At 47.8% G+C, this 27657-nt stretch overlaps 1 long non-coding RNA gene across 2 annotated transcripts; it reads left to right on the top strand.

Annotated features, from left to right (window-relative positions):
* The first annotated feature begins 772 nt into the window (after positions 1-772).
* LOC133343402 (uncharacterized) lies at positions 773-25688 on the top strand. Of its 2 annotated transcripts, none has more exons than XR_009755250.1 (3): positions 773-789; positions 17836-17942; positions 25553-25688. It is a non-coding gene; the product is annotated as an uncharacterized LOC133343402 (long non-coding RNA). The 2 variants fall into 2 exon arrangements; XR_009755249.1 differs by lacking the exon at positions 773-789 and adding an exon at positions 17602-17725.
* The last annotated feature ends 1969 nt before the right edge of the window (positions 25689-27657 follow it).

Below are 27657 nucleotides of genomic sequence, written 5' to 3'. Positions count from 1 at the left end.
GACTCACAATCCCATTGGACTCTCTTCTATTGCCAATCCACTGCTGGGTGAAGGTCTGCCACATGCCATATCGGTTATGGGGGCCGTTTAACCATACCTCACTCAGTCAGTGCAGGGTTGATGAGGGGAAAAGCCCAGGATCCGGTTAAGATGCCACTCGCCACTGATGTTAGTCGTGGCCAGGAATCAATAGCCAGCTCGCTGGGTTTCACCATGCAGCGTGCTCAACGCATCGCTACCGCTCCACCCCAATGGTCTCTTGTTTATAAATACACATTATTATCGTTGTCTCTGTCCCGTAATACATTCTCACACTGCTAAGCAAAGCTGTGATAATGGGAGAGCTGCCCAGAGTGGTCGACCCCACCAGGTGTCGCTGCTACGGTGCGTTCCGTCTCGTTCCGAGCAACGGACACGGTTCGCGGGCCGTGATGACATCACAATTGCATACCTGCCTTGAGGAGGGACGGTGCGTTCCACGGTTAATGTCAAACACCTGTGCTCTCTTTAAATGGCTGTTGTGGCTCGTGCGCAGGTGTGGGACATAAATTGCAGAGTGCGCCAATTCTTGAAAGGGGTGTATACGTAAGCCTGTGCCAGAAAGTTGGCAGGTATATGAAGGCCACAGTACTCTATCTCGAGTGATAAGAGGGTTCATACTGGGTCAGGTCGAGAACAAATGCAGTGTGCATTTCTTAATGTGCTCAATTTTTTCTCTCTCTCTTGCAGAGTGTCCCATGCAACAACTTCCTGAAAAACAGCCTTGGGACTCGGTTGACGACGTTTTGGGTAAATCACTTTTAATATTAACATATTATTGAAAAACTTTGGATATTCATTTCGATGGGTTTATTTTACAGAGTTATTGCAATTGAAATGTATTAAAATATAGTTTCAGAAACGAGTTATCATCACTTGATTCTTGTAGGATGATGTGATTGATGTCCATTAACAGTGCGTATGAAAACAAGACAGCTGGATGCATTTTAAATGTGAGTGACGTTTATTATTGTTAACGTGTTTGTGTACATTTGAATAAAAATTGAGTTTCTGTAATAGGTTTTGGAGACAAGTTGTATAATGCGGGAGAAACAAGAAATGTGATATTTTTTTTTAAATGGCAAGTTATAGCGTAACTCTGTTTTGATTCAAAATGAGGCATTAGGGTAGAACCTGAATTTAAATAAAAATATTATCTACATCTAGCAAGAACACCACAAGGATCGAACCTCTGCAGACTTTTTACATCTTTCTTTTTCTTCTCGTAGTATTTCAGCTAATGATAAAACATACAATTCTTAAGAAAATTAATAAACCGAAGGCAGAAGGTACTTTTTTTTAAAATACATCTATTGTACGTCGGTGACAATGAGTACGATGAGAATTCGGTCTCGGAGAGAAAGGAATGTGTGGAAGAGGATGGTTTGCCGCTCGCAGCAGTAAAAAAAAAGGACTGCCACGGTGCTTGCTACATTATTTCCACGCGATCAAAGGCGGGGGGGGGGACACTGATCAAAACATCTTGGGTGTTCTCGGTCATCCTCCACTAGATTTTCCCACCAGCACTGGACCTCCATCGGCCGAGGCAGGAGTCTGTAATAGAATCCCCCTCTAATCAGCGTGGAGAATTGTCATTATTTCCACCAACCGCGTCACTATTTCAACCTTTTTTGTGCGTATTTATTATTTATTATGAATGCATTTTTTTTTACGGTGGTGCAATGGCTAGCACACTGGGGTGTGAACCCCCGTGACCTGATTTTGATTCCTCGCCGCGGCGAACATCAGTGGCAAGTGATATCTGAACCTGTCCTGTAGACCTCACTTCACCAACCTGTAGACACCCACCACGACTCACCCAGTGTGGGGAGGGCTTCATTTAGCAGTGGATTTGCCAAATGATATCATTTAAAAATAATTGTTAATTACTTGACTCATGACATAAAAATTCAGATGACAAAAAAATTAATGTTCAAGGCTTCTCCATTGGTTTCATTTGTATTGCCAATGAGATGTTCCATCGTTCAACTTACAAGACCTTTACAAAGTTGATACATTTAATTTCTGTAGTTAGACATGTTTCTATAAACTAATTTTTTCATCAAGATTTTTGTTAATGCTTTGAAGAGAGGCCCTTGCCTAACACACAAATATATCTGCATATTCTAAATGTGTGTACCAAACTTCCATATTCTGTATACCTACACTGAACTTATATATGAAACCACTCTACCATTGAGCTTGAAGATGAGAGTTTTAATCAAAGTATAGTAAATGTTCGACATCAACTTGTTGGCATCTAAGGAGTTAAGGCTTCCACTAAATTTTGTCAATGATGCAGGATGCGGTAATATTACCTGTCATGTCCTGGATCAGAAACGTGGATATTGATGAAGGAATGGGAACAAAAGCTGAAAAGTGTTCAAAGGAGCGTGGAGCGGTGCACGCTTGGAATTACACTGCAATACTGGAAAAGAAACACGTGAATTCGAGAACACATGCAAATTGGAGACGTCACGTTGACTGTCAGGGAAATGAAGTGGGATGGTGTTAGGACACCACGCTCGAAGGGATGATGGCCCGTGGTTGAGACTAACAATGGAGTGGTAGCCCAAGTAAAGGGCACAACCTCGGAGGACGATTCACTGTGGAGATGGAGCGATTAATTCAGCTCCGGTGCAGGTGCAGATGGATTGATTATCACTGGTCAACACAAAAAAAAAACTTTTGCAGCTGTTTTAGACTAATTTCAGGGTGCTGATTCCAAATCTGATCTCAGATTTGCTCTATCACATCTCATTTTTATGCTATCGGCATACCTCATTTTCATTGATTTTACCCGAAATTAACTCTGTCACTTATGATTGCAAGTTGTTGCGAGTCAGTGACTGTTTTAGTGTTAAAACATGGTGCTGTATGTTTTGGATAGTGTGTTTATAATATCATTTTATGTAGATATCCACATTTATTTAATATTTTTTTTCTGCAGTTTTTATTGAAAATGCAATATTTGATATCTAAAAAACCTGATGTGATAGACCAAAACTGATGCCAGATTTGGAATACTTTGTGCCAGAAAAAGTGTGTTGACCAGTGTTATAGCATTGCCAGACCATGTAAGATGTTAGCGGCTTGCAGAGGCCTCACCCAGCACTGGATAGACCATGGCTTATGATGGGTGCATGTGTGTTGATAGTTTTTTGCTCTTTTGTATCTTTTGTGCAATCGAAAAGAAACATTGTGGTTTAGTCTTAAGCCACCATTACGATAAATGTAAGTAAATGTGGCTGACTGAACTATTATTCTGTTTTGATGGGAATTTTTAAATCTTCATTTCCATATTTTATATTTCGTAGCTTGTGCTACCAAAAGCAAATTATTAAACGGTACAATATTCTTTTCAACATTTATATTCCTGACTGCATAAGTACTTTTTCAAAGTCAATCAACAACATTTCTTATGAATACGGACATACTGTGAATACAGACATACTGTAAATGCGGAATTCGGCAGCTGTGTTCGGTGTATCACATCTGTGTGCGCTGAGATGGAACACATTTTGATGCTCTCACCGTTGCAGAACTGATGGATGTTCCTGTATTTTCCGGTACATGGTATTTTGTGTACAATTTGCACGGGTGTATATACATTTTGACATGTTGCCAATTTGTTAAGTTAAATGTGTTTACAACTATCATAGGTGACATATTTTGGGTGTCTGAAAAAGTTTGTGACGCTATTGCAAGGAATACAAAAGTAATTGAACCACTATCACAACAATTATATTGCAATTGTCAGCATGATTTCTCCTGAGTAATTGACAAACGCACAGACACACGTGGCCACCACAATTAATGTAACAGCAGGTTTTAAAGCCCGCACATGTTGCGGTTTTAATTGTGTTTTTAACGACTTATTCCCACCATTACATTGTTTAATTTGCTTGGTTCTTTCAGTAAAGTCACGTAGAAGGGAAATAATACAATAATAAAAATAAAACATAATACAATAATTCTCACGACGTTTCGGCCACAACGCAAGCAGCCGTCCTCAGGTGAAGAACAGTTCTATCGGGAAGGCGCCCCTTCCCCCCTCCAACCCAGCTTAAATATACGCTGCCAAGCCTGGTGGTGCCCATTCAGACGCTGTCTTCCCGACAGACCTGTTCTTCACCTGAGGACGGCTGCTTGCGTTGTGGCCGAAACGTCGTGAGAATTATTTTATTATGTTTTATTTTTATTATTTTATTATTTCCCTTCTACGTGACTTTACCGAAAGAACTAAGAAGATTAATCCCTGCAGTCACGAAAGCTTTAAATCGAGATTGTTTAATTTGTCGTAGCTTTTTTAATTTGCACATTGTCACATTGGCACGCGTTGATTGTTACCTCTACATTTTAAACGCCTGCACGTGCACGATTTCGAAAATGGACGACGAAACTTTTCCGACGATCAACTTTTCGTCTGTGCCGGGATTGATGCCCAATTGGCCACTAATCTCTAGGACGCCGCTTGGACGAAGGCGCGCTGCGGAATTGCCGCGCACCGCACGCACGCGGCTCCTGGGCCATAAGCTTCGTGCGAAAGCCGATCCCAAATAGCTTTTTAATGACACTCTGCTTCATTTAGCCCTTAATAAGCCGCTCGCATCGACGTGTCCGGCGCGCGAAATGAAGTGCGACCACGGCCACTGTTGGGACGGGTAGGGGGGGGGGGGTACGGCGAGTTTGTTGTGGGGGGCTGGAGGAGGAGGGGGGGGGTAGAGGCGGGAGCGGCAGGGAGTGATGGGGGTGGGGTAGTTAGTAGTTGGTGGTGGGGGATGATTGGTTGGTGGTTGGTGGTGGAGGGGGAAAGAGAGGGCGTAAGGAGTGGTTGGGGGGGGGGGGTGTAAGGAGTGGTTGGGGGGGGGGGTGTAAGGAGTGGTTGGGGGGGGGGGTGTAAGGAGTGGTTGGGGGGGGGGGCGTAAGGAGTGGTTGGGGGGGGTGTAAGGAGTGGTTGGGGGGGGGGGTGTAAGGAGTGGTTGGGGGGGGGGGCGTAAGGAGTGGTTGGGGGGGGGGGGTGTAAGGAGTGGTTGGGGGGGTAAGGAGTGGTTGGGGGGGTAAGGAGTGGTTGGGGGGGTGTAAGGAGTGGTTGGGGGGGGGTGTAAGGAGTGGTTGGGGGGTGTAAGGAGTGGTTGGGGGGTGTAAGGAGTGGTTGGGGGGGGGGCGTAAGGAGTGGTTGGGGGGGGTGTAAGGAGTGGTTGGGGGGGGGGGCGTAAGGAGTGGTTGGGGGGGGGGTGTAAGGAGTGGTTGGGGGGGGTAAGGAGTGGTTGGGGGGGTAAGGAGTGGTTGGGGGGGGGTGTAAGGAGTGGTTGGGGGGGGTGTAAGGAGTGGTTGGGGGGTGTAAGGAGTGGTTGGGGGGTGTAAGGAGTGGTTGGGGGGGGGGGTTGTGTAAGGAGTGGTTGGGGGGTGTAAGGAGTGGTTGGGGGGGGGTAAGGAGTGGTTGGGGGGGGTAAGGAGTGGTTGGGGGGGGGGACCTAAGGAGTGTTTGGGGGGGGGCGTAAGGAGAGGGCGGGGGGTCAGTGAGTGGTTGGGACGTGGTGGTGGGTGGGGGGGGTCAGTGAGTGGTTGGGACGTGGTCGTGGGGGGGGGGTCAGTGAGTGGTTGGAACGTGGTGGGGGGGGGGTCAGTGAGTGGTTGGGACGTGGTGGGGGGGGGGGGTCAGTGAGTGGTTGGAACGTGGTGGGGGGGGGGTCAGTGAGTGGTTGGGACGTGGTGGGGGGGGGAGGGGTCAGTGAGTGGTTGGGACGTGGTGGGGGGGGGGTCAGTGAGTGGTTGGGACGTGGTGGGGGGGGGGGGTCAGTGAGTGGTTGGGACGTGGTGGTGGGGGGGGGGGCACGACCGCGACCTTTCCCAGGCCGCTTCGCCTGCGCTCAGCGGCCGTCCAGGCGAGGCGCAGACCCCGGTGGTCCGCCAGGTCCCCCGGCCCCCCCCGAGTTCCCGCGGCAACGGCTGCTCGGGGCGACCGTTCCGCACATTAGAGGACACACAGCCGTGAAGCCTCACTCTATGGGATTACTGCAGGGTTATGATGTAGGTCAGGGATTAAAGCGGAGTGCGGAGAGAAGAACTGCGTGTAGTCTTTCTTTATTCGTCGACGGAGAGCTTCGTCGGTTGTTTTGTTTCTCCGTTGCTGTTGCTGCTGGATGGCTTTGCGCTGTAAAGTAAAAAAGGCCACGCGGTTGTGACCCCCCCCCCCCCGGGAATCATAGCGGCCACTGTGGTGGGTGCACAACAGTGGGAATAATCTGCACGGAGCAAAATTGTGGCCAGTGATTGCAAATTAAAACTTTCGGTGTGAAAAAAAAATCGTTCAAAGATCTATACCGTACGACGTGTCGCAAGTGGGCTAATATTTTTTTTAATAAAAAAAATTCCGTGTAGTTATTCCATTTTCAGTTTGTCGTTTAGATTTTCTGCTCTTCATATGAAGCTATAATCATTTACTCTTTGGTTCTTTCGGTAAAGTCACGTAGGTAGAAACATTAAATAAAAATAACATTACGACGTTTCAATCGTCCTCAGGTGGAAAAAATATTTGTAAAGATCATTTTACAAAAGTTTATATTTACGTAGCAATTCATGCACGTACTCAGTACAGTGCTTATTTTTTTGTCTTAAATCAAATACTCCAAGACTGTATATCCTGTAATATTCTGCATTATCCTGTTGATTTGATAATTTTAAACATTTCAGCCGTTGTAGCTATGCTACGGAAATAACGAATAATTACATCCCTTTGTCAATCTACAGCTGGGTGAAGGCCACCCATGATACATTTTCCATTCTTTACCCTGCTTGGTGAGGTTTGAAGGGGTAGCCCCAGAACCAGTTCAGATGTCACCCCCACCGATGTTTTATCATCGCCCAGAACCAATTTAGATGTCACCCTCACCGATGTTTTATCATGACTCAGAACCAGTTCAGATGTCACCCCCTCCGATGTTCGGCATGGCCGGCATGGCCGGGAATGAAACGCAAGTCATTGGGCACATAGTGCAGTACACAAAGTACACCAACGGCTGCCTAAATTGACGTTGCAGGTAGATGGACTGCAAAGTTTTCTCCTAATTTAGCTTCTGGGTTAATGGCTCGCGTGTCATTCGACGTGGATACATTTGAGCGCCTGGGCTTTGGCCGACCGAGGTTTCCCAATGCGTGGGGGGTACGGGCGGGTGCATGTGTAAGAACTGTATGTAGAACTTCTTTCGCACCGTACGTATGGTATGCTTGGCAAAGGCCCTGGTCCAAATGTTGTCTCGAGGTCCGGATTGGGAGCCGTTAACCCCCTTCTGGGCATGCAGGGTCCAGGCTCCTAACTACTCATTGCCCTCTGCTGCTGCTGCTGCCCGCCCTCTACATCGAGACCCACATCTGGATGGAGTCTAGATTCCTGGGAGTGCTCACTATGCTACGACAAGCTGTGTACGTTTCATGTAAGGAATCCCGAATATGTTATGTGTTGTCACGCAGGACCATTATTTATCATCGTCATCATCGGCCACGATCAATCGTGTGCAGGAGCTAGATGGATCGTTGCATTGCGTGACCGTGAGAGATTGGCAGGGCCCGGGGAGGCCTTCATCCAGCGGTCGGGGTGTTAATGATGCCTCCCCACCCACCCCTGACTAGTTTATGAATTGTCACATTCGATTAAATAATTCATTTAAACATTGTGATCATCTTATCGGTCTCCAACGACCACAGGGGCCACATGGACCTATTACAACGTATAAACAAATGCAAAGCATGCACTGTATTGCATATGCAATGCGATCGATGCATCATTACATCTCTGCTGAACACTTTTTGGTTGTCTGGTCCTGCTATTATAATTGCGACTTTTTGTTGAAGTCTAACCCATTGTCAATCTACTGCTGGATGAAGGCCACCTTGTGCTGTATCAATCATATGGGGTTCTTCGACCATACTTCTCCACGCTGGTCATTGTGGGATAGGAAGGGTGTGTGGGAAGGCCAGAGCCAGTTCTGATATCACTCGCCATTTGTATTAGCCGTGGCCACAAATCACCCGGATTCACTAGCTCAATGCGCTAACCATTTCGCCACCACTCCCCCGTCCTGCCAGCGTTAGACATCTGCAAATGGCACCCTCTGCTGGACGAGCAATGGTAATGCGAACAGGAAAACTGGGTAACGTCTGGTGCGTACAATGGAAAGCGTTTTGGACATTGCTCCTGTCCCACATGACCATGGGTGAATGAAGCCATCAGTAGCAGACTGTTAAAGAAAAGCTGGCATTTGTCATCATTGGCAGGCACACACCGGGGTGTAAGAGAGCATTAGGAGGCTCGTGAGCTGAGCTGTCATCATCCAAGCGGGATAGTTTTTCTGCTGAACCAGCGAGGCTGAAATTTCCAGCAGTATCCAGAGACCCGCAACTCAGTTAACTGAGAGTCGCTCTGGTTCTGAGTGCGTCACGATGGAAGAGAGAAATTGTGTCGAGTTGTGATGCGAAGAAGCAATTTTTCGCATGATGCATTCAGGACAGTAATTGTTATACTGGGATGTTAGTGCCGGACAAGTGAACGGTTTTAAAGAAGAAATTAGTTAATTTATTTTGAGCAGTGCCATCTTGTGGACAAATAATCGGTGATTCCAATTGTAGAGTTTTCCATCTGTGCAGAATTCAGATAATACCTTTTGGGATATTACTGACGTTTTATGTTCGATAACCTTTAGAGTGTTTTTGTAAAATTAATGACCATGTCAATATAATTTTTTTTCTAATTTACCATTAAAATAGTCATGTAATAGCTTGTCACATACGTGCGCTACAGGCATGTCATTAATAAAGATATTCAAAGTTGATTTAATGCCAAAGCGGCTCTGTTATAGCCAGCAAACACCTCGTTAAACCCTCTCAGGCGACGCATACAAGGCTCATAGAGCCAGACTAAGTCACTCTCAACAGAACAATTGCGTTTACATCGCGCCTCACAAAAACGGGGTTACCGGAGGGCGGGTGGCGGGTGGTGGGGGGGGCGGATTACAGGCGCGCGCGCGCCTCGTTCAGATGATGTTGCACACCTCGCGCCGTTTTGCCCTTCTGTCAGACGTGTGCATTTATTACAGTGGCAACACGGGTTTGGATGGGCTCATAAAGACCCGACGGCAGGCTCAGCGCGTTTGATCCGTGGCGACAAAGCGGGTGCGGAGCGTCGGGCTCTGTGTGCGGCTCTGTCTCTCCTGAAATCCTGAGTGACAGTGTTGACATCGGGCTTGGGATCAAACCGCGGGGGGCAAGGGCTAACAGTTATTATCTGTTCGAGGCCTACCACCGGCCGCCCAAGGGATTTGAAACATTTACATTTGTTTTCGCCACAAAATCTGTTCAAAGCTGTACACAAAGGTCTGTCAGTGTGGCCCTGATGAAAACACAATGGGCCTGACAGTCGGCCAAATTAAGTCTTCCCACACAAACGCTTGAAACTGATGCCCGGGTTGCAAGGAAAACTCCGGGGCATTTTATTTTGGGTCCTCATCTTTTTTTTTTTTTACGGGTTCCCCCGAGAATGGGCTGTGTTGTGCCGCATGACGGTGCTGCTTCTATTTTGTGCGCCCGCGTATTTCGTTTCGCTTTGTTATTGTGCGCTGATAAAGCATGGGAGCACAGTGCACAGGTAGCAAAGAAGTGAACTATTTGTGTGTTTCAGCATTGTGCTTAATGCTAATGCATCAGAGTGCAAGTGGGAACGTATTGTATTCCCCATGAGAATTCTGCGTGTAAATGTATAGAAACCAATCTGGGCTGTTGAAGCTGTACAGGAAATAATTGTAAATTTTCATTGCTTATTTGAATATATAAATGGGCATTCCAACAAATCGAGCAACCGCAAAGTCAAAATAATTTCAACTCGTGTGACGCGCCGCACAATGTTTGCTCGCTCACGCACAGCGAGCATGACTGAGGTGCAAGGAGGAACCACAGATGAAGTGGAAGACAGCCATGAGGTGACCTTGTACCAAATTCCCCAATCCCCCAAAAATGCTGCCATCCTCTAACATGCAGGCGTTATCAGTCAATTAATGACGAGTGCTTACATGCGGGAGGAAACCAGAGCACCCGAAAAAAATCCATGGGTGAGAGGGGGCAACACGAACCACCACCACCACCCAGGCCGAAAATGCACATGGGTTGCATATTGAAGGTTATTATCCATAGTGTTAAAAACATGGCTTGTTTGTGGAGTAATTTGATGCCTGTACAGGTAACTAAATGCATCATCACCAGAGTGGATGAAGAAGTTTGTTTGAGAATGTCTGACACCATGACATCTTATGATAATTCTCCCTGATTATTGGTTGACATGATATACCTGATTAAACTTAGGACTGAATCAGAGTTCCTACTAATTGGTTGACATACTATACCCAATTGAAAAGCGGGTTATAGTACGAATAATTGCCGATGCTTTTTGAACATCTGCAATGTACTTTCGACATGGTGAAACTACCAACATGCACATTTTCGCTACCGCGTTTTATGAATGAAAAATAAATAAAGGGCTTACAGAGAGTCATTAACACGCTCGCTTTTCGTGATCCCGCGAAGCACATTGCACTCGGGTAAATACAGGGAGACCTGAGATGAGCAGATGTTCACCAAACGCTGCCAGTCGCGGCTCACCGAGGGAATACACATTGGCACCGTGAAATACACACTCGGTTTGCAGATCACCGCAGGCAGAAATTGGCCGGAATGGACGGCACAAAAGCGTTTGTCCACCTCAGGGCCCTGCCTGAGAGCCATGTCTGATTGCTGCCTCCGCATTTCTGTTCCTCCTTTGCCACCGTTAATCCAATTTGCTATGTGTGGGGGCGATGCGCATAAACATTGCTCTCTTTTCTCGGCCGCTGCTCATCCCCACCCACGCACGCTCGCTCACACACAGCCCGTGCTTCCCGGCTCTGCCACGTTTCAGCATGACAATGGGCGCTGATGGTCAGCCTGGTTTATTAGAGGCAGCGGCGGGGACCCTCTGGGTAGTTGCGGAGGTGTGAATGAAAGGGGATGTGATACACAACACGTGGCTATAGCTCAGGGGAATTATTTTTTTTATCTCGTAGGAGAAGGATTGGAGAAGGGGATAAAAAGAGGGAAAGCAGGCTGGGCCGGGGGCAGGGAAGAGGAGGAGGAGGGCGTGAGGTCCAGGGTTCATGTAGAGCCTCCTGCAAACCCGGGCTTTCATCGAAGGGGCTTTGCATCAGATTTGACATGGCTTAGCCCGGAATTAAATCCGGGGGCCTCCTTTCTCCTATCTGGAGCAGTGAAACGCATCTTTATCCGCAAAGGGTCAAAGTGGTCAGTTGAAGTTGAGTCAAGAATGTGAACTTAGTGGCTCTCGGAGCCTAAGCTGAAGAGAATCGGCTGAACTTTGGTCCACGGTCATTATTGTTAGTGCGGTAAACCTTGCACCCTCCCGTGGGGACTGCTGAATAACGCACCTCCGCGCCACCGCCGCCACCGATGAGACGTTGGTTAAAGCGGCGTCGTTACTTTTGAGAATGCGCGTTCATTTGCACACGGCTGACCCCACGCAACAACACCGGGGTCGGTGTATCACAAAGGACACCGCCCTCAATTGCCGACCGTCACCTGGGCTCGCAGATTTTTTGCGTCGGCGGTGCTCGCCACGGCCTCCATGCAGATAAAACCGGCCGAGCCCTCCCGTGTTGCTCGTAGGCGGGTAGCAACAAGGGCTGAGATTTTAGCCCCGTGGAAACTACGTATATCTGTGTGACGCTTACATCTGCGTTCCTATGCGTGCGTGCGTGTTGTGTTGTGTGTGTGTGATGTGTGTTTTTTGTTACGCTTGTGTTATGATGGTAGTGCTTGTGTGCCGTGTGCCACCATCGCCGATGCTTTGGGCTCAGAGCTGTGATGCAGGTTCACAATGGTAACAATAGCTCCTGATGAGAGAGATCGCTTGTGTTATGCTGGGAATGTGCGGTGAAAGCCTACCTTAGCTTTGAAGTTTTAAGAGAGGGCTGGAACACCTTCAAAGTGAATGCAATAAACCTTCCACCCAATAATCCACAGATTATAAATTTTGCTCGTGGCTGGCAGAAACAATTCTTATTTAATGCGAACGTTGTTGTGGAGAGTCGGGTAATAATTATATTTATTTTTATTTGTCTTATTAGTCCCAAAAGTTTTGATATCTATTAAAGTTGCATTACTATTTCATTTCATTCAGATGCGCATTTATAGCGCTTGTTAAAACAGTCTGTCGTTTTTCTTCCATTTCAGTTGCGTTTGATCGCGGTTTTATTTGTTGCACACAAGATAAGCACAGCAGTTAATGTCTGTAAATTGTACGACACTCAATCAAACATGGCTTGTTTTTGCACAGATCTGGTTAAGATGCATGCTGGTTAGTAGGGGCGGCTGCGCTCATGTAGCGTTGCGTCGATTAATATCGATTCTTAAGCTCACGAATACCCACGTCAGGTCGACGTGTTGAGGAATCGACGCTCTTCGGTTCGCAGATATTTTATGCGATGGGGTTCACCTGACCCGCGAATTCACGAGAAGCTGCTACATTCGCCAGAGCGTTAAGTTCAGATTATTGATATCCATCGCAAGCTTCAATCGCGACAGTTGAATTAAAGCCTAAGGACAGATTAATGTGCAATTGCATTTAATAGTCACGCGTGATCACGGATTAATTCGTGTTGATTGTATGCATCGATTTGACATCTGACACATTTGCCCTTTTTACACAGCTGTAGTTGAAGTTGGCGCGTCGCGGCCCCCTCTGCTGCCATTGCATTGTTCGCAGCTCATTGGAGTACGCGTTACCACCGTTTAATATCATGGGCACCACACGGTATACATGTTTTACGTGCTTTACTGTTTTCATACGGAACTTAACAAAATTAACTGCTAGAATCGTGATTCGGATGACCGCACAAACTCGCTCGGTGGCTCGCACCCTGATTACTTCGCGGGTCCTTTAAACATATGGGTAAACAATTTAGTCAACGGTTCGTAGCGCTGTGTTTCGGTGAACTGCAGTCTACACAGCTTGTCAGCAGCGTCGTCATCATCGTCGTCAACGTAGGGGCACGTGCGCGTCTTGGAAATGTTTAAAAAACGGATAATTTTAAAGTTGAAAATAGATATAATTACCAGTGTGCCTCCATCATTATCATCGCCATCATCGTCAGCATTATCATTGTCGGTTTTTTTCATCTGCAGCAGCATCGTCATTACTCATTGGTTCTTTCGGTCCAGTCACGTACGTAGAAAATAAATATATATCACCATAGTCATTGTCTATAATATGGACGAATATAATCACACGGCCACATAAAAGCATAGTATATGGTAGTAATAGGTTGTTTCTGACGATGAGCGAGAGATGATGGATACACGTGTGAAAGTTGTATGCTGTCACATGTAAAATTCCTACGGCATGCAAAGCAAAACTTTCATAAACGAACCATCACACAGTTTCAAAACAGGAAAAGTATAGAAAAGGAGAGACAAACACATAGCCTTGGACACGCACAACTATTCAGAGTGCTCGCTACTGCATACGTATGAGTGTAAATTTGTATATAAAGTACACGACTGACACCATTACACTTATTTGAGGCCTTGTCCGTCAGCTCTTGTGCAATATATATGTTCGCACGAAAGCACAGATCACTCGCTGAGCAGAGACGACTGCCAGGGTAACTGCTCTTGACAAGCACCAATTTGTGTGAGAGTGGGCTGGCCAGAACCATACCTCACTGCCATTCCCTTCCCACTAGTGATGTTTATACTGCTGGATTTGCCCTCTCTTTTGAGTGAGTCAATCTAAGGAGGCACACCTGAAGGAATTTCAAGAATAAATTCACCTCTGCTTGATTAACTTGAGCAAGGCATATGATATCATTAAGAGGCCAAGGCTTTGGATTTGGGTTGTTATGTTTTTTTGGGTCCCTGACCCTCTGTTCATGATCAACAATGATCTTCATGATTTTGGGCAGGTCCTGATAAACCCTGCGTGGCTGGGAGCCAGAGCCATTACCTGTTCACCTTGGGGTGCGGCAGGGATATACTCTGGTTCCGACACTTTAATATATTTTTTTTAAGCACGTACTTTTGTACAGATACAATGGCTGATCAATTTCCGAGGGTGGATTCAAGGTTATCTCCCTACCGATTATCCATGTTATTTATGCTGATAATCTGGTAATTGCCGCCCACTCTGAGAAGGAGTTGGATACACTGAAGCTGGAACTTGGAGCTGGAGAAAAACACCTGCTTGGATACTCTGTGTCATGAAACACTCCATAGCTGGGTGGTGTGCTCATGACTATGTACGCCTCTTAATCTGAATTTATCTAGCGGAATTATTGTCTAAGCGGCTACGTAATGCTGTGTTTCGTGTCTGCGTGGCCAAAATCAGGCCCTCTCTTCTGTGTTCTTCCAATATTTGAACCTCTTCATGAGAACACCTGCTCTGGATTGAAGAATTCCGGCTGACCTACCTACGATTCATCCTCGATTTAAACAGGCCGAATTGCATGAGCAGCTCACAGATCCCCAAAAGATCTGGACATTGTCCCATCAGTGAGCTCCGACAGGCGGGGAAGTGTTGGCTGGGTCTCATAGCCCGCATGCCCATGCAGCTTTTGTTTGGCCTGATTGAGGGAACTAAACGTGCTTCACGGATAAAAGGAGTGAAGTGCTGATAAGCCCAGGAGGAGTTGGAACTCGGTGGACTTGCCAATGGCTGGTATGAGCAGTGTCATGGTTGGCATCTGTAAAGGAGGCTCATGCATCATGCGATTGAGCAATGCTCACATTGTCGATTAGACCGCTAACAGCTAAACCACCACATGTAGTCACAGTGGAGAGTGCAAATGGTATATCTACCAGTCGTCTCAGCCTGTGAAGTGTAACACCTTGTTCTATCCTCTAACCTCTGGCCAGTGAGCCTTTGACAGTTCACATACCCTCAAAGTGTACCTAGGATGTAAAACATATCATAATGAAGTGACCACACTTCATGGTGAATGGCGGCTGCTGTTGTTTGTGAATGTGCACATGTGCATGTGAGTATATGGGGAGTAGTGGTGCCATGGTTAGCTCACTGCACCACAAACCCGGCAATTTCCATTCAGTTCACGGCCATGGCTAACATCAGTGACAAGTGACGTCTGAACTTTCTGGGTCTCCGCTAGGTCAACTCGGCCTTAAGAAATGCTCACTAACAGCACTTGCCACAGCAGTCAATGTAGGCTATACGGTGAATCTTTGTCTCTCGTGTATAAAGTCAAATCGACACCTGCAAACCCTTTAACTCGCCGCTAAGAGAGAAAAGAAAAAAAATCACAAATAGGATGTTCGTCCGAAAGGGGAAAATTACACGGCGCGCAAAGCTGCGCATGAGCGATGGCTTTTGATTCGGATTCAAAGGGAGGGCAATGATCTCGCGCTGAAGGTGGCCACGGCCGTAAATCGTCGGGCAGCTCGCGAGCAAGCAGCGCGGGCGCCGGCGGGGGTGAGCGCGGGCGGCCGCAAGCACGCGTGACGTCTAACGAGCGTGCACATGAAAGGCCCGGAGCCTCCCTCCGGCACGCACGGCACAGCTCCAGCAACTCGCCCCCCTTCCTCCTCCCCCCCCCCCCAAGTCACAGGGCGCACCCTGGCAAGTGTAGGGTCCCGTCGTCGGTGCGTTATTAAGCGAGGACCAGTTTTCCGTGGCCCGAATGTGTTTCAAAAATGAGGGGGTTTTTTTGGAGAAAAAAAATCTACCCGCCAACCCCCCCGACCACCAATTATTTTTTTGATTGTGCTATCAAGTCATGTCGTGTGAGCGTATTTGTCCGGGTCTCTCGCAGAGTAGTATGACCCTTCATCTTAGAGAACGGCCCACAGAAGAAGATACTGCAGTCACCTCTGAGATCCGGTTTAAGTGATCTCTGGCCCACACAGTGCAGCGGGCAGCACTTTCCAAAATACTGCCACTGAGAACCACGTTACTCGTGTGACCGTCAGCGCTCAATATTTTACGCCTCGAAGCCGGAATTAAGCCAGAATCGGTGACTGTGCTCAAACCTATACTGTAAATCTATACTGGACTTGCTACACTTGAGAACCGAGTTTAATCACAGTCGGCTGCCTGGATTCAAACCCAGGATTTTGCAGTGTCCAGCTCAGCGCTCTGACCTCAGCGACCCAGTCGCCTTCATCCTCGTGAATCGGCGATGCACCTGTTGGACTGTGTGTGATCTGTCTCGGTAGCACGGTGGTTCGAGCTTGGAAGGTTGCGAGTTTGAATCCCAGTTGTTTCTATCCCCCGAGCGGATAGTAAAATGAGTTGCCACATCGTGGCACGTTGTTGACTCGCTTTGATCGTCGCGCTCAAAAAGTTCAGTTTTTGTAAATTCTGCGAAGGCCTTCGTGCCCTTGCCATAAGAATGTACAGTTTCCACCACTGCATCAGAGCTTTTGGCATTAGATGAGCTCTTTCTTGTGCTCATATTATCCGGAATGCCATGTTGACCCTTTTGACCTTCATATTGCATGATCCCTTTGGGGCTACTATCGCTCACAGTATATACACCACTGGGATATTCTGCACGAACTGTTTTATTTTGTTTCAGCCACAAAAAAATCATGAATTCTCTTTTGTTTTGGCATCTTGATGTATTATTTATACTAAATAATTGTAAATATTGATCCTTAATATTTACATCATGCAAAAATCGGAAACAGCATATAAAAATGTGCATAATTTTTTACTGTTTTTAATGTTTCTTTTTATTGATTACATTTTATATATGTGCACGTCTGAAATTGCTTTAACTAAAACACACACAGGTGCACATTAATCCAGAACACGCTTCCCAAAAAGGCGTAGCCCGGAAAACAGCAATCGGCATTATCTCTTGAGACGCGAACCTACGCAACACTTCCAGTGGGGGGCTTTAAATATCCCTTTAAGTTGTTTTGGCATTACGATGTTTTGGCAGAATGCACGCCAAGTTACGTGGCAACAAAAACGAAAACGTAAACAGATAAACAAGGTGATTAGCCATCTGCCTCCCACCTCCCGCATCCCCTTATTGTGGTTTGGCACCATCACAAAGACACGCTGCCCACTTCCTAATTCTTCATGGCGCCTCTTACGTCCCGGCCTCTTCACTTAATAAAGTAGCGCGTGACGTGGACTTTGGTTCCAAGGTGAAGAGGGAGGGCTTCACACTTGGAGTAACCCAAAGGGGCAAGGAGGGATGCGCGTGGGTCAGAGACCGAATTAGAATCAAAGACGAGGCACTCGAGGTGAAAACAAAACAAGGGGAGAAGCCATTAGAGAGAGAGCCACGGCCATGGGAGGGAGGGAGGGAATGTGTGTGTGTGTGCGCGGGGGATGAGCGAGCGAGCGAGAGACGGGGCCGTAACGTCCGGACGTTATGACGTTTGGTCGCAACTATGGGGATTTTTTTTTTTTTAAACTACCGTTGGGTTACAGATGGCAGATATTTATAGAAGTGACAAAATTAAAGTGCAACTCATCTTCATCGACCGAGCGTCAAGCTCCCACATTTGGAAATTTCCTTCGACCATGATGCTTCCCCTACGTGGAATGGAATTGCGTCCCTCTTATGTTTAAAATTCGTCCCCACTGGGAACTTGGACTCGTTTCTTGTTGAATACGAATGTAAGTGCTTTCAAACAATACATTGTAAGTCATTTAAATATATCTTGCTTCATAATTTCCTTTTGAAATGTTAATTTTGCCATAGCTATTAACACTTCATGTTCTCGCAGGTCTCGCTTGGCAAGGAGATTCTTCGTCTCAGTGGGCCCCCTTCAACCCCCACATGAAGTTACCCCCATGATCGTGGAGGCCTTCACCCAGCAGTGGATTGACAAAGGTCCGTGAATTATAAATATTGAATTCGTATACTCTCAATGAGCTCTTAACTGTCTCTTCAATAAAGCACATTTATGGATGGAGAGTTATGCTGTTCAAGTCCAGGCTCAAGACCTTCCTTTCTTCCTCTGCCAATGACCGACTTTGCCTCCCTACAAAATAAACACGCCCCACCGTTTCTGCACAGCGTGCGTTTCAGATGCGGTCGCATTTAGACGCTTGCGTAAAATCCCGATCGCAATTGTATCGCCCCGGCGAGATGCGCTGCCAAAACCCGTCGCGCCTTTCCCATCTTCCCATCCCTCTCTCCGCTCCCCCCCCCACCGCGCCCCCCGCCCCCAGCAGCGAGTGTAACAGGACCTCCCTTCCCCGTGCCGCCGACTCGCTCAGAAGTCGTGTTTGTTGTGCCCTGGCTGCGGCTCGTTGCCGAGCTGTGGCCTCGCGTTTCTGCCACCGAGCGGCCCCCGATGGAGGGCGATAAGGCCGCCGTTCAGGTGCGCCTATCTGCTACATACTGGCTACACTTAGCCCCCCCCCCGCCCCCTCCTGCGTGTGGGCTGTGGGCCCCGCGCAAGGTGCGGGGCGAGCGCGGCGGAGGGGGAAGACCCCACACCGGCAATCGGGGCTCGTTGACATCAAGCGGCAAACAGCCGCTGTGATCATTAATTACACCGCGGCGGCGGCGGCGGGGCCGTGCCGCTGCGGAGATTACGTCCTTTGGAAGGCTAACGGCGGCGCTCCGCTTGTTCAATGTTGACGCGTCGTAAGCTCGCCGGGTTTTTACGGGGCTAGCTGCCGGCGTCGCTCGCTCGCTCGCTCCGATTCGCGTTTTCTGTTGCGCGAAGCGCACGCGTTGCCCCGTTCGGTAGATCCTGCTGCTTGGATGAGTTCCACGCCGCGCCATGCGGGTCGTTGGCGTGGGCGGTTATTTGGCCGCGCTTCACCGTGCTGGTCAGCTGGTCGCTGAAAGGCGGGGAGCATAGATGTATTGTGCCACAATGACCTCCGCTGAGTGCAGCGATTTATCTCAGGTCTCGAGTGAAGTGTATAAAAAGCGAATCGAGAGCAAACTACTCGAGTGATTATAAGTTCGCGTGTTTGCTGCCTACGTCTAATATTCAAAGTCCTTTGTGCTGTGCGGTATTTAAAGTGGGTGGCGGTTTTAGTTGTGTTCTTAAGTGCGATTTTTTATTTTATTCCAATGAAATAGTTTTCCAATTGCAAGATGCCAACCTTCCTCATTGTATCAGTTATTGGAGTTGTTTGACCATACTTCACCACGGTGGTCAGTGCAGGTCAGTGAAGGTGGATTGTTCCGAGACCGGTTCAGATGTTCCCCACCACTGATGTTAGCCATGGGCTCTAAATCGAACTCAGGTCGCCGAGTTAATCTCGCACTCATGCATTGGTGAATAGCGAGAAACGTATGCAGTCCCCTAAATCAAATATGCCTTAACACGTAACATGATGGCTCTAATTTTGAAATATTGTTCCTCATTCTTCGTGTAATTCCAAGCGCCCACCTCTCCATGCTTGTTTGCTCACTTTTCACCTTTTTCTTCCTGTTTTCGTCGGTAATGAATGCTGATTCGTACCGTTCTGCTCTCGGCATACACTCAGATTTGTTTGACCATGCGTGTTCCTTTTCACGACAACGCTCCAAAGCTGCTCTTGTCCATCGCACTTTATTCCATCGTTTTTGATCCCGGTGTGCCTTCAATATCTGCCCGAGGTGTACCTGTTAAAAGACCGAAACAGTAGACCACTTGCCTGACGTGGCACGTGTGCAGACGAACAGTCATGAAGTGTGTTAGGGGCCTCTGATTGGTGCAGGGAGGCCTCTAAAGAGGATTCGTTACGGTCATAGAATTAAACTGATTGGAAGAGAAATTCAAATGTAAAAGGCGGGAAAACGAGGGTGGACCGTCGGGGTCACGGTTGACAACAGTGGGGTGAGCGAACCTTCGAGAAAGGGGGGAGGGCTCGAGGGATAGAGAAGACGATGTCCGAGCGTCAAGAACCGAAGCCCTGGCCTAGGAATAGCGATGGTGTCCAAAATGAAGGCTCTCAGTGAAGCAACAACGTGCGTCGGCGTCACTACACCTGCACCGCTGTGTGCTGTTTGCGGGAACGCCACTCGTGGACTTTGCGGGTGTGTTTCCGAGCAAGAAAAAAACACCACGCCAGATTTACATCAAAGACACAATTGCACACGCTCGCTCGCATGCCAAGTCAACACGTCGTGTGACTGCTCATTTTGCATCTGCGGGGGGGTGGGGGTGCGGGAGATTTTTCATCGCCAGAAAAACAGCGAATCCGTTTCGTGCATTTCGAGCACAAACAAGCATGCGCACTTTATCGCCCGCGATGATGGGAGGGGGCGGGAGGAGGAAAACAGCAGGGGTGGCGATGGGAGCGGCGGCGGGGGGGGGGGGCAAAGGGGAGTTTGAGTGGGGGGCACCAGCAGTGGATCTGACGCAGAGTGGCGGAAAATTACATAACAGAAAAGAGAGCACGCTCGGTGCTTGGCGGAGCTGCACTGCACGGCGCAGCTGTGTGGCCACATGAAAGCATACTTGCATTATCACAGGCTGTGACGATGGCCTCTTAACGCGCAGATGATCTGATGGTGCGCACACGGCTGCGAAGGTTGTAGCACTTCAGACGGGCGACGGCGTTGCCCGCGCATCTCCTTGATCTCCCGCGCTGCTAATGCCACGCCGCTTGCTCTCTGCTGGGCCCACATATATTCGGTGTAGCCCCGTTGCGGTACTATATCGCCTTGAAAGCATCTTCGCGAGTGAGTTAGCCCCATGCGTGCCGTATTTTTCTCGTGTCTTTTAAAAAAACATATATATATTTGGACAGACCCAGGGACTGCGGCCGTCTTCTCCCGTGGCAGAGAGGGGGTGCGGGAGAGGAGGAGGCGGGCGGCTTTTCGACGTCGGCGAGCGCTCGCCGGCCCGCCCGCCCGCGTGCGAGCGATGATGTGCGCGGGCACGGCGAGCGCTTCTTCCAAAGCAGTGGGCACAGCAGGGCGAGATCGCCCGTTCAAAGTGCCGTAATTACGTAAGTCATTTTAGAGAGATTATCGTGGCCTTCGCTTTGATTTGCAAAGGCGGCCCGGCTCGGGTTTATCAGCGTTCCCACACTGCGGGGCGTGGTGGCACTCCCCCGCTCCCCTCCCGCCACCCCTGTGATCCACGTGCGATTCTGCCCCACGCGCCTCCGCATGTCCGGAGCGTTGTGATTCGGGTACCCTACCTATCGACCAACCGGGGTCGTCCACATTTGCGGGTCAACTTCACTTTGAGATCGGTGCAGGCCAGCTGTAGAGCGAGTGAGGGAAGCTGTCGGCGGTGGTGCTCGCAACCATGCTCATCTCGTACGCGCACTACACGCAAACAGCGACCTGTACGTATGTATGTTCAACTTCTTGCGCACCGTACGTAGCCAACCGTGCTAATTGGAGGACCTGAGTTCGATCACGTGATAGCCTCGGTTAACAGCAGTGGTGAGTGATATCCGAAACCGCTCCTGGGCTCCCCATTCACCAACCCACACTGATGAGCGTGGTGACTAATGATCGAACAACCCCCCGTGACCGGCACAGCATGGGAAGGCTCTCATCCAGCAGTGGATTCAGCAGTAGTGAAACTGCATATTCAATTCAAGGAAGTGTGGATGTTCACACAGGACCACGTTGGCTTAACAACTTGAGAATGTGACCGATAGGTCTTTCAGGTGGGCTAAAGGAAAACATTGGGCACATGAATTATGGAATGAATGACTGTCGTCTGTCCCAACATGCTATACCTTGAAACACGTGACCTTGCTTCTGACCACCGTCCACCGATTGTCACCAGAAGTGTGACTGCGAATCCAGTGTGGGATTTAGCCCAGCTCTGCACGTTGCCTGTGTCTGTGTGTGTGTGTCCCACGCATCCCATCACTGTGTGGGGTCCATGCGGAAAAAATGAACTTCACCCCTTGAGTAATAAACAAGGACCTCCGAAGCTGTTGAACTGCCTCGCTTGCCTGTTCTTACCCAAGTGCCCTCCCACCTGTCCTGTGCCCATACCATGAAAAGCACGCGCGTATTTAATAAATCAGCCGAGTAATTGTTTAGAAAATAATTTGGCTCGCGTTCTGCAATACGACTACGACCATCATCCTCATCATCAGCCATGATCTGTTCACCGCAGGGGCGAAGGCCTCCCCCAGCGGACACCGTATCTTATCGTCCCACGATGTAACAACCCACCTTGCACCCGCACACGAGCTGATTCCATCGATCCATCTCCGCAACGTTTGTACTCTTGGTCGTGTTTCCCCCCTCGATTTCCGCTCCGTCATTTCTTTCAGTCACTTTTATTAACAGGCAGTGCGTGCATTCTCTAATCCGTATGTTCCTTTTCCTGTCACTCAAATGTCACTCCAAACATTCTCCATGATGCTTTGCGAACTTTTAATCTTTTGGTGACATTTCTCTTGTGAGTGTCCTTGTTTCTGATCCATATGATGTGGCAGGTGACGTTACTGCACCCTGCTTTTGATTGCCCAAGCCATATATCTTAAGATGTCCAAAAAGTAGAACGCTCCAATCCAACTCTTTCAGATTTTCCCGTTCTATCCTTGCCAGTTATACCTTTTGTCGTATCTTCAGCACGCGAGAGTCAAGCGATCATAATGATAGGCAGATAACAATGCCGTGTTAGATGTATCTGAATAATAATGCATAGCCCTTTGTCAATCCTCTGCTGGGAGAAAGCCTCCCCATGCTGAGTAGGTCCTGGGGATTGTTTGACCAGATATCACGCTGGTGATTGCAGGTTGTTAATATCACTCACCAGTCTAAAACTAAGTTAAAGTTATATTACCATATTATTATATTATTTTATTATGTTTTATTATTATTATTTTATTATTTCCCTTCTACGTCACTTTACCGAAAGAACCAAGGAGATGAATCCCTGCAGTCACGAAAGCTTTAAATCGAAATTTAAGTTAAAATTTTTCTATTTTTATTTTACCAGGTAAGGCCCACTGAGAAAATGTAGCTCTTTTTCAGAAGCGGCCTGGCTATCTCAAATGATAGCCCAATTAAGTGGTTTATCACGTGGAAATGTATAGCAGCCAAATACTCCGAACGCATGTTGGTTCTAAATGTGGAGGGAAAAATACTTGAGGACCTTGAGTAAAATCCACGCAACCACGTGGAGAACACGTAAACTCCAAAGCATACAGCAGCCTTCGTGACTGCAGGGATTCATCTTCTTGGTTCTTTCGGTAAAGTCACGTAGAAGGAAAATAATACAATAATAAAAATAAAACATAATAAAATAATTCTCACGACGTTTCGGCCACAACGCAACCAGCCGTCTACGTGACTTTACCGAAAGAACCAAGAAGACATACAGCAGCCGTCAGGGTCAGCATGGAGCCCACGACCTCCTGTAGAGTAGGCGAGGTAGTTAACACCTCGCCACCATCGGTGCCCATACACGAACCAGGGCCTGCAATCGGATCTCAAGTCGCTGGGTTCTACTCGTACAGCTCCACAAATCACTGTGCCACCACTCCCAGTCTAATCACCTTCCTACTAAATTTCGATTTAAATTTCGATTTAAAGCTTTCGTGACTGCAGCGATTCATAGTCTTGGTTCTTTCGGTAAAATCACGTAGAAGGGAAATAATAACATAAAAAATAGTTTTTCTTTTTATTATTTTATTATTTCCCTTCTACGTGACTTTACCGAAAGAACCAAGAACACCCTCCTACTCGCCGCTGTTTATCTTAATTGAACTCTGCTCTCGTGCTCTTGTCAATTAAATTGTCATCATCTCTCCAGCTATCGTGCCTGTGCGATAACAATGCAGTGGCATATTTCCCACATTATTTTATTTCAATATTGGTTTTTTTTCGGTGGGAGCATGCAAATTGCTGCCTATAAAGGTTCTTTTGTTATCGAGTCAAAGTAATTTTTTTTTCCTTCAGCCTATGTCATGCCGTAATGCGTTCGTAAAAAATCAAATTATATCTGCTCTGTTTCAAAGTTGCTTTTGATAGGAGAAAGAGCTTTTATCTGTGATATGCGCATGCTGGTGTGATTGCTGACTTGCGGGCTTCGTTGAAAATCCAACGCCGAGGTCGATAAGGGGGAGTGGGGGGCAGGGGGCGGCGGGTAGTAGGGGATGTTGAAGGATGGCTCCCACAATAATGTAAGCAAAGCCGAACGCCGCGAAACAAATTGTCCGGTAATATAACACGCATGAGAGAGGCACGCTAATTTCTGACATAACTCTCAAAGAATATCGGCTACAAAGAAAATTGACATTCACACGATATCAGGAAGTGCTATCCGTGTGTTCGCTTTGCTGTTGAACACTCAGCCCAGACGTAACTTTGATGTAGGATAAAAAAAAAAATCTCCAGGTGGCTGTGGGGTGATCGGAGATCAGCGTTCCATCTGCTGTCTGAAGCGCAAATATTCAAGTGCTTTGTTATTTTCACACAAAGTGCCGCTTTTATTGCGGAGTTCTTGTTTAATACGGTAATGGTGAAACTCGTGCGGGGCCGTCTCGCCGGCACGACAACACCTCTTTGGGAAGGTCCCACGTTGGGATGTTTGGCCAATTCCTTGAGTGTATTGCAATCATATTTTTCTAAGAATATGAATCCTTGCAGTCACGAAAGCTTCAAATCTAGAATGTATTGCAATCACTTCAATTTAATTTTCTTAACGATTTTAACTTTTTTAGTCCCATGTCTTTTCGATGTTGAAATTCAAGCGGTTTCACCTGAAGACGGAAGCTTGTGTTGCCTCCGAAACGTCGTGATTTTTATTTTATTTTACTTTTATTAATTTTAATGTTTTACCTACGTGACTTTACCGAAAAAAACCTAAGAATATGAATCCTTGCAGTCACGAAAGCTTCAAATCTAGAATACGGATAAAAGGCCGCCTACGCCTGAGACTGAATCACCCAGAGTGCACCCAATCTCGCTTGGTCTCTTCTAAAGCTATAAAGCAGGTCAGAGCCTGGGTAGCGCTTGCACGGGAAACCACCATGCATTAACAGGTGTTATAGGCTCCGGTGCTATGTGTTTGGAAGCAGAGTGCAGTGCGAAAAGGTCCATTATTGTACTGTGTTGTTTCGCTCCTGCGTCTATACTCTCCCACCTTCAGCAAACTGCACTGAGCAGCGGAATGAAGTATGGTCAAACGATTCCCCATGATTTTGATTTAAAGCTTTCGTGACTGCAGGGATTCATATTCTTGGATCTTTCGGCAAAGTCACGTAGAAGGGAATTAATAAAGTAATAAAAATAAAACATAATAAAGAAAGGTTCTTCACCTTCACCTGAGGGCTGCTTGTGTTGTGGCCGAAACGTCGTGATAATTTTATTATGTTTTATTTTATTAATTTTATTATTTCCCTTCTACGTGACTTTACCGAAAGATCCAAGAATATGAATTCCCCATGAATCGACATGGTTTGGCGTGGGCTTGCATTGAGCGGTGGATTAGCAAAGGGCCGAAATCTAAGAACACCTACAGAAACGTTGGCTTATTTGTGACCATTTGCAACGTGTGTGTGTGCCCACAGCGATTGATCGTTACTTCAGGAGTGGATCAAAGATCTTCCTTACCAAACCGCACCTCTCACCTGGCCTCAGCCAAAACACAGCCACACTGCTCTCAAGGCCCGCTTGGTTCGTTTTATCCCCACACTCAGACATTGCCCTCTGCTGGATCAGCCATGCCTACACTGCACCTGTTATTGGTGTCTGTGTACGTATGACGCGAGGCAGTGTGTGTGTACAGGGTGCGCGTACCGCGTGAGCTACGGCGGCAGTGGGGCAGCGATTAGCGCACCACCCTGTGAACCCTGTCACCCGAGTTCAACTCCCGGCCATGGCTAACGTCAGTGATAACCGATATCTGACACCGTTCTTGGGCCCCGACCTTCACCAGCCGATGAAGGCCTGTGCGGTGAAGTAAGGTCGAACGAGCACCGTGACCATGAATGTGTGGGCAGCCCTTCATCGAGCTCTAGATTGATTAAAGGCTGTAAATTAGTATTACTATACTCGGCGGATATAAACACGGCTCACCTACCGAGAGTTCTTACTGACCTTTGCAAGTGCATTGTTGGCGTCTGTGCTAACAACCACGAGACCCCGTCGCACTCGAAAATCCACGCACTTCCATCGCGTTAACATTCTCGGCGCCGTGTCTTTCCGCTATCACGTCCAAAAACACGCAGCCTCCCGCCAGGGTTGCCTGCCTCACGAGCTCGGACGCGGTGCATTAGCGCCAGCCTTGACAAGCCCGGCCGACGTTTTTTCGAGCGGCCCCTTTATCTGGGCGGCCTTGGCTGTGCCGCACCGCACCTGCCAACCTGCCCGCCCGCCCACCTCGTGCTCAAATTATTTCTCGTGATAATTGTTTTTTTACCCTTCTGTCTGGCAACAAAACTGCTTACCCCGAGCTCTCATACTCTGATGGTGCACTGTCTTTGAGTTGTGCACCTTTTGGCGTCATCTGGTCCAACACCATGTGAGACTAGGCTCTAAGGAAAGCTGTCTCGGGTGTGGACCAATCAACTTCAAGGACAGTGCATACATTATCAGAGTTGTGTTTTTTGTTTGCATTATGACTGCAGGTATTGTGGTCTATGCAAACATGACTCCTTGTAAAAAAAGGTGTCAGTTTTGTTGCCAGATAGAAGGGTAAAAAACCAATTATCATATTTTTTACTGGCAAATGAGGTTCCAATGGTGTCAATTATTTCTCGTCGCGGGCCGGAGGGCCGTCCCTCCAACGCACGGCGGTGGCGCGCGTCGTAGGGCGGCCACCGCGTTTGCGTGGCAAGTCTCGGGCGCGATAGCGCAGAGGGCACGCTAAAGCAAAATTCGACATCAAAGGTCCACGTGGTGGGGGGGGGGGGTGCGCGGCGTGACTCGCAGATAAACGCCCCCCACCCCGTGCGGGTGCACTCTTCGGCAGGCCTCCGTGGTGCACGCAAACAGCCACGTGCCGTTTGCGTCTTCATTCCCCCCCCCCCCATCCGACCGTGGCGGAGCTACTCCCACAAGGGCTACCGGTGCATGCTGGTAGCTCTTGCGGGAGTGCAGCCCGGTAGACGGTTTTTTTTGCTCCCTAAAAAAGGCGGCCGCTTGTCTCAGCCCAGCGGGGTGTGTCGTAACGCTGGCGTGACTTGCAGCGGTGCGAGATATCTTCAGATACGTTTTGCCGCTCGTTTAAAAAACAGGAGGTTTTTTTTTCTCTCTCTCTCTCTCCCCGCGCGTATGCAAAGAAAAACATAAACAAACGAGCGGGCGAGTGAGCAAATAAATAAATATGTGCACAATAGATTAACATACAACAACAAAGCGAGAGGCAAAACTGTAAACGAAATCAAAAATGAAGTCATAAAAGACATTTTTTTTAACAAAAGAGATCAGTGCCTGAGATATATCAAACGTCTGAGATTACAACTTGAAAGGAAACGAAAAAAAATGACAAAAGTGAAAAGTCAGGTGGAAGATGAATTGGAGCGAGATAGTAAAACGCGACGATAAATGGGTGTTTTGTTTTTAGGGTTCACGAAAGCTTTCCCTTTGAGACCGCTGTCCTCCCCACCGACCCAGCAGAAGACTCCTCGTCGACCTGGGCTCGCTGAAGTCACCGTGGCGAAATGTTAACTAC

This window comes from Lethenteron reissneri, chromosome 17, assembly GCF_015708825.2.
Source record: "Lethenteron reissneri isolate LAM-NWPU_2019-01 chromosome 17, ASM1570882v1, whole genome shotgun sequence".
Taxonomy (NCBI): domain Eukaryota; kingdom Metazoa; phylum Chordata; class Hyperoartia; order Petromyzontiformes; family Petromyzontidae; genus Lethenteron; species Lethenteron reissneri.
The sequence above is the reverse complement of the archived record's forward strand: the minus strand, read 5'-3'. Positions and strand labels throughout refer to the sequence as shown.